This window comes from Hemiscyllium ocellatum, chromosome 44 (assembly GCF_020745735.1).
Source record: "Hemiscyllium ocellatum isolate sHemOce1 chromosome 44, sHemOce1.pat.X.cur, whole genome shotgun sequence".
NCBI classification, from domain to species: Eukaryota; Metazoa; Chordata; class Chondrichthyes; order Orectolobiformes; family Hemiscylliidae; genus Hemiscyllium; species Hemiscyllium ocellatum.
This window is the reverse complement of record NC_083444.1, coordinates 10,614,900-10,624,844: the sequence shown is the minus strand read 5'-3', so window position 1 is coordinate 10,624,844 and position 9,945 is coordinate 10,614,900.

The following is a 9,945-nucleotide window of genomic DNA, read 5'->3' as shown; positions in this document are numbered from 1 at the left end:
TTCTTGTTGAACTCACTCAGAACCGCAGACGCTTTGCCCACTTTGGAGCTGCCTTATCACCTCTGGTTTCTCTTGTAATTTTAAGGGTGCGTTCAGAGAGGAGGCTGGCTCTGCCTTTATACCCGGGAGGTCCAGATTCTCAAAACCCAGAATTCCACCCTTGCTATTCCATCCTCACCACTCTCCGACCGGCACAACTCCGCGTAAAAGTCCCGGAATGTGGCATTAATCTTCGCGGGTTTTGAGAAGATTTGTAGCTCAGGTTGAGGTTCTGGGCGTAGGCCTGCTGGCTGAGCTGGAAGGCTCATTTCCAGACGTTTCGTCACCATACTAGGTAACGTCTTCAGTGGATCTCCAGGCGAAGCACTGCTGATGGTTCTATTTATATGTTTGGGTTCCTTTGGGTTGGTGATGTCATACAGTCGTAGAGACGTACAGCACGGAAACAGACCCTTCGGCCCAACCCGTCCATGCCGACCAGATATCCCAACGCAATCTAGTCCCACCTGCCAGCACCCGGCCCATATCCCTCCAAACCCTTCCTGTTCATATACCCATCCAGATGCCTCTTAAATGTTGCAATTGTACCAGCCTCCACCACTTCCTCTGGCAGCTCATTCCACACACGTACCACCCTCTGCGTGAAAATGTTGCCCCTTAGGTCTCTTTTATACCTTTCCCCTCTCACCCTAAACCTATGCCCTCTAGTTCTGGAATCCCCAACCCCAGGGAAAAGACTTTGCCTATTTACCCTAACCATGTCCCTCATAATTGTGTAAACCTCTATAAGGTCACCCCTCAGCCTCCGACGCTCCAGGGAAAACAGCCCCAGACTGTTCAGCCTCTCCCTATAGCTCAGATCCTCCAACCCTGGCAACATCCTTGTAAATCTTTTCTGAACCCTTTCAAGTTTCACAACATCTTTACGATAGGAAGGAGACCAGAATTGCACGCAATATTCCAGAAGTGGCCTAACCAATGTCCTGTATAGCCGCAACATGACCTCCCAACTCCTGTACTCAATACTCTGACCAATAAAGGAAAGCATATCAAACACCTTCTTCACTATCCTATCTACCTGCAACTCCACTTTCAAGGAGCTATGAACCTGCACTCCACGGTCTCTTTGTTCAGCAACACTCCCTAGGACCTTACCATTAAGTGTATAAATCCTGCTAAGATTTGCTTTCCCAAAATGCAGCACCTCGCATTTATCTGAATTAAACTCCATCTGCCACTTCTCAGCCCATTGGCCCATCTGGCCCAGATCCTGTTGTAATCTGAGGTAACCCTCTTCGCTGTCCCACTGCACCTCCAATTTTGGTGTCATCTGCAAACTTACTAACTGTACCTCTTATGCTCGCATCCAAATCATTTATGTAAATGACAAAAAGTAGAGGGCCCAGCACCGATCCTTGTGGCACTCCACTGGTCACAGGCCTCCATTTGGCAATGACATCACCACAGCAAATGGCATCATGACAGGAAATGACATCACCAAGCCAAGAAAGGACAAAGTCCGGAGAGCTGTGACCCGCGATAGCTGAGCCACGGACGGTCTATAATAATTTGGCTGCCTTCAGCAGGGTCTCAGGTAAACATTGCTGTCTCCTCTCTGCCTCTACCTGGTCGCTGGGTTTGATATAATTAATCCCCTTAAATAAGCCTTGGTGGTCACCCAAAGCATTGATGGGTTACTGGCCACAACGCAAGTTAATGTCCCAGCAGGCCCTTGTATAATTAGCTAACCTTCAAAAGATCCACGTGCCGCATATCTATTGCGCCACCTTTGATCTTGACGTCCAGGTACGCTGCCACATGGTCCATGGCGATATTCCTCATCCTGCAGGATAACACCGAGCACAGACAGGATGACGGGACAAAGAATATATCAATGCTCGGCTGGTGCTTGTGCAGGTTGGAGTAAAAGGGGAAATCCCGACCAAATAGGGTGGAGATTTCTCAACATGTCCACTCACCCCAACTTCCCACGTCGGCCCACCCACCCCAGCTCCCCACGTCGTCCCACCCCAGCTCCCCACGTCGTCCCACCCACCCCAGCTCCCCACGTCGTCCCACTCACCCCAACCCCCCACATCGGCCCACTCACCCCAACTCCCCTATCGGCCCAACGACCCCAACCCACAACATCGGCCCACCCACCCCAACTTCCCACGTCGGCCCACCCACCCCAAATCCCCACATCGGCCCACCCACCCCAACTCCCCACATCGGCCCACCCACCACAACACCCCACATCGCCCACCGACCCCAACTCCCCACATTGACGCACTCACCCCAACTCCCCACATCGACCCACCCACCCCAACTCCCCATATCGACGCACTCACCCCAAATCCCCACATCGGCCCACCCACCCCAACACCCCACATCGGCCCACCATCAGTGGGAGGTTGTCTGTGTGTGTGTCTGTGCCTGTGTATGTGTAAAAGTGTGCATGTGTGTGTGTGTCTGTGTGCATGTATGTGTGTTTGTGTATGTGTGTGTGTGTGTGTGAAAGCGTCTCAGTGTGCATGTATGTGCATCTGTGTGTGTGACTGTGTGTGTCTGTGTGTATGTGTGTGTGTTTATGTGTGTGTGTCTGTGTGTGTGTCTGTGTGTGTATTGTTTGACTGTGTCTCTATGTGTGTGTCTGAGTGTGTGTCTGTGTGTGTCTGTGTGTGTGTGTCTGTGTGAATGTCTGTGTATGTATGTGTGTGTGTGTCTGTGTGCGTGTATGTGTGTTTGTGTATGTGTGTGTGTCTGTGTCTGCCTGTGTCTGTGTGTGTCTTTGTGTGTGTGTCTGTGTGTGTGTGTGTGTGTTTGTGTCTCTGCGTGTGTCTGTGAAATAGTGTGCATATGTGTGTGTGTCTGTGTGTGTGTATGTGTTTGTCTGTGTCTCTATGTGTGTGTCTTTGTGTGTGTGTGTCTGTCTGTGTGTTTGTGTGTGTGTGCCTGTATGTGTCTGTGTGTGTGTGTATGTGTCTGTGTGTATGTATGTGTGTGTGTCTGTGTGTGTCTGTGTGAGTCTGTGTGAGTGTGTGTTTGAGTGTGTGTGTCTCTGTGTGTATGTGTCTGTGTTTGTATGTGCGTATGTGTGTGTATGTGTGTGTGTGAATAAATGTGCATGTGTGTATGTATGAGTATGTATATGTGTGTGTATGTGTGTCTGTGTGTGTGTCTGCCTGTGTCTGTGTGTATGTGTGTGTTTGTGTGTCTGTGTGTGTCTTCGTGTGTGTGTGTGTCTGTGTGTGTGACTGTGTGTGAGTGTGTGTGTCTGTGTGTGTGTTTGTGTGTGCGTATGTGTATAAGTGTGCATGTGTGTGTGTATATGTGTGTATGTGTATGCGTGTATACGTGTGTGTGTGTGAGAGAGAGAGAGAGCCCGTACCCGAGTGTGTATATGGTGTGTATGTGTATGTGTGCGTATGTACGTGGGTGTATGTGTGTATGTGTGTCTGAGTTTGTGTGTGTGTGTGTGTGTGAGTGTGTGTGAGTCTGTGTGTGTCTGTGTGTGTGTGTGTGTCTGTGTGTGTGTGTCTGTGTGTGTGTCTGTGTGAGTGTGTGTGTGAGTCTGTGTGTGTCTGTGTGTCTGTGTGAGTCTGTGTGTGAGTGTGTGTCTGTGTGTATGTGTGTGTGTCTGTGAGTGTGTCTGTGTGAGTCTGTGTGTGAGTGTGTGTCTGTGTGTATGTGTGTGTGTCTGTGAGTGTGTGTGTGTCTGTGTGTGTGTCTGTGTGAGTGTGTGTGTGAGTCTGTGTGTGTCTGTGTGTCTGTGTGAGTCTGTGTGTGTGTGTCTGTGTGTATGTGTGTGTGTCTGTGAGTGTGTGTGTCTGTGTGTCTGTGTCTGTGTGTGTGTCTGTGTGAGTGTGTGTGTGAGTCTCAGTGTGTCTGTGTGTCTGTGTGAGTCTGTGTGTGTGTGTGTCTGTGTGTGTGTCTGTGAGTGTGTGTGTCTGTGTGTGTGTCTGTGTGTGTGTCTGTGTGTGTATCTGTGTGTCTATGTGTGTGTCTGAGTGTGTGTCTGTGTGTGTGTGTCTGTGTGAGTGTCTGTGTATGTATGTGTGTGTGTGTCTGTGTGCGTGTATGTGTGTTTGTGTATGTGTGTGTGTGTCTGTGTCTGCCTGTGTCTGTGTGTGTCTTTGTGTGTGTGTCTGTGTGTGTGTGTGCGTGTGTGTTTGTGTCTCTGCGTGTGTCTGTGAAATAGTGTGCATATGTGTGTGTGTGTATGTGTTTGTCTGTGTCTCTATGTGTGTGTCTCAGTGTGTGTCTTTGTGTGTGTGTGTCTGTCTGTGTGTTTGTGTGTATGTGTGTGTGTGCGCCTGTATGTGTCTGTGTGTGTGACTGTGTGTGAGTGTGTATGTGTCTGTGTGTATGTATGTGTGTGTGTCTGTGTGTGTATGTGTGTGTGTCTGTGTGAGTCTGTGTGAGTGTGTGTTTGAGTGTGTGTGTCTCTGTGTGTATGTGTCTGTGTTTGTATGTGCATATGTGTGTGTATGTGTGTGTGTGAATAAATGTGCATGTGTGTATGTATGAGTATGTATATGTGTGTGTATGTGTGTCTGTGTGTGTGTCTGCCTGTGTCTGTGTGTTTGTGTGTGTGTGTGTGTCTTCGTGTGTTTGTGTGACTGTGTGTGAGTGTGTGTGTCTGTGTGTGTGACTGTGTGTGAGTGTGTGTGTCTGTGTGTGTGTTTGTGTGTGCGTATGTGTATAAGTGTGCATGTGTGTGTGTATATGTGTGTATGTGTATGCGTGTATACGTGTGTGTGTGAGAGAGAGAGAGCCCGTACCCGAGTGTGTATATGGTGTGTATGTGTATGTGTGCGTATGTATGTGGGTGTATGTGTGTATGTGTGTCTGAGTTTGTGTGTGTGTGTGTGTGTGTGTGTGTGAGTCTGTGTGTGTCTGTGTGTGAGTGTGTGTCTGTGTGTATGTGTGTGTGTCTGTGTGAGTCTGTGTGTGAGTCTGTGTGAGTCTGTGTGTGAGTGTGTGTCTGTGTGTATGTGTGTGTGTCTGTGTGTGTGTCTGTGTGAGTGTGTGTGTGAGTCTGTGTGTGTCTGTGTGTCTGTGTGAGTCTGTGTGTGAGTGTGTGTCTGTGTGTATGTGTGTGTGTCTGTGAGTGTGTCTGTGAGAGTCTGTGTGTGAGTGTGTGTCTGTGTGTATGTGTGTGTGTCTGTGAGTGTGTGTGTCTGTGTGTGTGTGTCTGTGTGTGTCTGTGTGTGTGTGTCTGTGTGAGTGTGTGTGTGAGTCTGTGTGTGTCTGTGTGAGTCTGTGTGTGTGTGTCTGTGTGTGTGTCTGTGAGTGTGTGTGTCTGTGTGTGTGTCTGTGTGTGTGTCTGTGTGTGTGTGTCTGTGTGAGTCTGTGTGTGAGTCTGTGTGTGTCTGTGTGTCTGTGTGAGTCTGTGTGTGAGTGTGTGTCTGTGTGTATGTGTGTGTGTCTGTGAGTGTGTGTGTCTGTGTGTGTGTCTGTGTGTGTGTGTCTGTGTGTGTGTCTGTGTGTGTATTGTTTGTCTGTGTCTCTATGTGTGTGTCTGAGTGTGTGTCTGTGTGTGTCTGTGTGTGTGTCTGTGTGAGTGTCTGTGTATGTATGTGTGTGTGTGTGTCTGTGTGCGTGTATGTGTGTTTGTGTATGTGTGTGTGTGTCTGTGTCTGCCTGTGTCTGTCTTTGTGTGTGTGTCTGTGTGTGTGTGTGTGTTTGTGTCTCTGCGTGTGTCTGTGAAATAGTGTGCATATGTGTGTGTGTCTGTGTGTGTGTATGTGTTTGTCTGTGTCTCTATGTGTGTGTCTCAGTGTGTGTCTTTGTGTGTGTGTGTCTGTCTGTGTGTTTGTGTGTGTGTGTGTGCCTGTATGTGTCTGTGTGTGTGACTGTGTGTGAGTGTGTATGTGTCTGTGTGTATGTATGTGTGTGTATCTGTGTGTGTGTCTGTGTGTGTCTGTGTGAGTCTGTGTGAGTGTGTGTTTGAGTGTGTGTGTCTCTGTGTGTATGTGTCTGTGTTTGTATGTGCGTATGTGTGTGTATGTGTGTGTGTGAATAAATGTGCATGTGTGTATGTATGAGTATGTATATGTGTGTGTATGTGTGTCTGTGTGTGTGTCTGCCTGTGTCTGTGTGTATGTGTGTGTTTGTGTGTCTGTGTGTGTCTTCGTGTGTGTGTGTGTCTGTGTGTGTGACTGTGTGTGAGAGTGTGTGTCTGTGTGTGTGTTTGTGTGTGCGTATGTGTATAAGTGTGCATGTGTGTGTGTATATGTGTGTATGTGTATGCGTGTATACGTGTGTGTGTGTGAGAGAGAGAGCCCGTACCCGAGTGTGTATATGGTGTGTATGTGTATGTGTGTGTATGTATGTGGGTGTATGTGTGTATGTGTGTCTGAGTTTGTGTGTGTGTGTGTGTGTGAGTCTGTGTGTGTCTTTGTGTGAGTGTGTGTCTGTGTGTATGTGTGTGTCTGTGTGTGTGTGTCTGTGTGAGTCTGTGTGTGAGTCTGTGTGTGAGTGTGTGTCTGTGTGTATGTGTGTGTGTCTGTGAGTGTGTGTGTCTGTGTGTGTGTCTGTGTGTGTGTCTGTGTGAGTGTGTGTGTGAGTCTGTGTGTGTCTGTGTGTGAGTGTGTGTCTGTGTGTATGTGTGTGTGTCTGTGAGTGTGTCTGTGTGTGAGTGTGTGTCTGTGTGTATGTGTGTGTGTCTGTGAGTGTGTGTCTGTGTGTGTGTCTGTGTGTGTCTCTGTGTGTGTGTCTGTGTGAGTGTGTGTGTGAGTCTGTGTGTGTCTGTGTGTCTGTGTGTGTGTCTGTGTGTATGTGTGTGTGTCTGTGAGTGTGTGTGTCTGTGTGTGTGTCTGTGTGTGTGTGTCTGTGTGAGTCTGTGTGTGTCTGTGTGTCTGTGTGAGTCTGTGTGTGTGTGTGTCTGTGTGTGTCTGTGTGAGTCTGTGTGAGTGTGTGTTTGAGTGTGTGTGTCTCTGTGTGTATGTGTCTGTGTTTGTATGTGCGTATGTGTGTGTATGTGTGTGTGTGAATAAATGTGCATGTGTGTATGTATGAGTATGTATATGTGTGTGTATGTGTGTCTGTGTGTGTGTCTGCCTGTGTCTGTGTGTATGTGTGTGTTTGTGTGTCTGTGTGTGTCTTCGTGTGTGTGTGTGTGACTGTGTGTGAGTATGTGTGTCTGTGTGTGTGTTTGTGTGTGCGTATGTGTATAAGTGTGCATGTGTGTGTGTATATGTGTGTATGTGTATGCGTGTATACGTGTGTGTGTGTGAGAGAGAGAGAGAGCCCGTACCCGAGTGTGTATATGGTGTGTATGTGTATGTGTGCGTATGTACGTGGGTGTATGTGTGTATGTGTGTCTGAGTTTGTGTGTGTGTGTGTGTGTGAGTGTGTGTGAGTCTGTGTGTGTCTGTGTGTGTGTGTGTGTCTGTGTGTGTGTGTCTGTGTGTGTGTCTGTGTGAGTGTGTGTGTGAGTCTGTGTGTGTCTGTGTGTCTGTGTGTGAGTGTGTGTCTGTGTGTATGTGTGTGTGTCTGTGAGTGTGTCTGTGTGAGTCTGTGTGTGAGTGTGTGTCTGTGTGTATGTGTGTGTGTCTGTGAGTGTGTGTGTCTGTGTGTGTGTCTGTGTGAGTGTGTGTGTGAGTCTGTGTGTGTCTGTGTGTCTGTGTGAGTCTGTGTGTGTGTGTCTGTGTGTATGTGTGTGTGTCTGTGAGTGTGTGTGTCTGTGTGTCTGTGTCTGTGTGTGTGTCTGTGTGAGTGTGTGTGTGAGTCTCAGTGTGTCTGTGTGTCTGTGTGAGTCTGTGTGTGTGTGTGTCTGTGTGTATGTGTGTGTGTCTGTGAGTGTGTGTGTCTGTGTGTGTGTCTGTGTGTGTGTCTGTGTGTGTATCTGTGTGTCTATGTGTGTGTCTGAGTGTGTGTCTGTGTGTGTGTGTCTGTGTGAGTGTCTGTGTATGTATGTGTGTGTGTGTCTGTGTGCGTGTATGTGTGTTTGTGTATGTGTGTGTGTGTCTGTGTCTGCCTGTGTCTGTGTGTGTCTTTGTGTGTGTGTCTGTGTGTGTGTGTGCGTGTGTGTTTGTGTCTCTGCGTGTGTCTGTGAAATAGTGTGCATATGTGTGTGTGTGTATGTGTTTGTCTGTGTCTCTATGTGTGTGTCTCAGTGTGTGTCTTTGTGTGTGTGTGTCTGTCTGTGTGTTTGTGTGTATGTGTGTGTGTGCGCCTGTATGTGTCTGTGTGTGTGACTGTGTGTGAGTGTGTATGTGTCTGTGTGTATGTATGTGTGTGTGTCTGTGTGTGTATGTGTGTGTGTCTGTGTGAGTCTGTGTGTGTGTGTTTGAGTGTGTGTGTCTCTGTGTGTATGTGTCTGTGTTTGTATGTGCGTATGTGTGTGTATGTGTGTGTGTGAATAAATGTGCATGTGTGTATGTATGAGTATGTATATGTGTGTGTATGTCTGCCTGTGTGTGTGTCTGCCTGTGTCTGTGTGTATGTGTGTGTTTGTGTGTGTGTGTGTGTCTTCGTGTGTTTGTGTGACTGTGTGTGAGTGTGTGTGTCTGTGTGTGTGACTGTGTGTGAGTGTGTGTGTCTGTGTGTGTGTTTGTGTGTGCGTATGTGTATAAGTGTGCATGTGTGTGTGTATATGTGTGTATGTGTATGCGTGTATACGTGTGTGTGTGAGAGAGAGAGAGCCCGTACCCGAGTGTGTATATGGTGTGTATGTGTATGTGTGCGTATGTATGTGGGTGTATGTGTGTATGTGTGTCTGAGTTTGTGTGTGTGTGTGTGTGTGTGTGTGAGTCTGTGTGTGTCTGTGTGTGAGTGTGTGTCTGTGTGTATGTGTGTGTGTCTGTGTGAGTCTGTGTGTGAGTCTGTGTGAGTCTGTGTGTGAGTGTGTGTCTGTGTGTATGTGTGTGTGTCTGTGTGTGTGTCTGTGTGAGTGTGTGTGTGAGTCTGTGTGTGTCTGTGTGAGTCTGTGTGTGAGTGTGTGTCTGTGTGTATGTGTGTGTGTCTGTGAGTGTGTCTGTGAGAGTCTGTGTGTGAGTGTGTGTCTGTGTGTATGTGTGTGTGTCTGTGAGTGTGTGTGTCTGTGTGTGTGTGTCTGTGTGTGTCTGTGTGTGTGTCTGTGTGAGTGTGTGTGTGAGTCTGTGTGTGTCTGTGTGAGTCTGTGTGTGTGTCTGTGAGTGTGTGTGTCTGTGTGTGTGTCTGTGTGTGTGTCTGTGTGTGTGTGTCTGTGTGAGTCTGTGTGTGAGTCTGTGTGTGTCTGTGTGAGTCTGTGTGTGAGTGTGTGTCTGTGTGTATGTGTGTGTGTCTGTGAGTGTGTGTGTCTGTGTGTGTGTCTGTGTGTGTGTGTCTGTGTGTGTGTCTGTGTGTGTATTGTTTGTCTGTGTCTCTATGTGTGTGTCTGAGTGTGTGTCTGTGTGTGTCTGTGTGTGTGTCTGTGTGAGTGTCTGTGTATGTATGTGTGTGTGTGTGTCTGTGTGCGTGTATGTGTGTTTGTGTATGTGTGTGTGTGTCTGTGTCTGCCTGTGTCTGTCTTTGTGTGTGTGTGTGTGTGTTTGTGTCTCTGCGTGTGTCTGTGAAATAGTGTGCATATGTGTGTGTGTCTGTGTGTGTGTATGTGTTTGTCTGTGTCTCTATGTGTGTGTCTCAGTGCGTGTCTTTGTGTGTGTGTGTCTGTCTGTGTGTTTGTGTGTGTGTGTGTGTGCCTGTATGTGTCTGTGTGTGTGACTGTGTGTGAGTGTGTATGTGTCTGTGTGTATGTATGTGTGTGTATCTGTGTGTGTGTCTGTGTGTGTCTGTGTGAGTCTGTGTGAGTGTGTGTTTGAGTGTGTGTGTCTCTGTGTGTATGTGTCTGTGTTTGTATGTGCGTATGTGTGTGTATGTGTGTGTGTGAATAAATGTGCATGTGTGTATGTATGAGTATGTATATGTGTGTGTATGTGTGTCTGTGTGTGTGTCTGCCTGTGTCTGTGTGTATGTGTG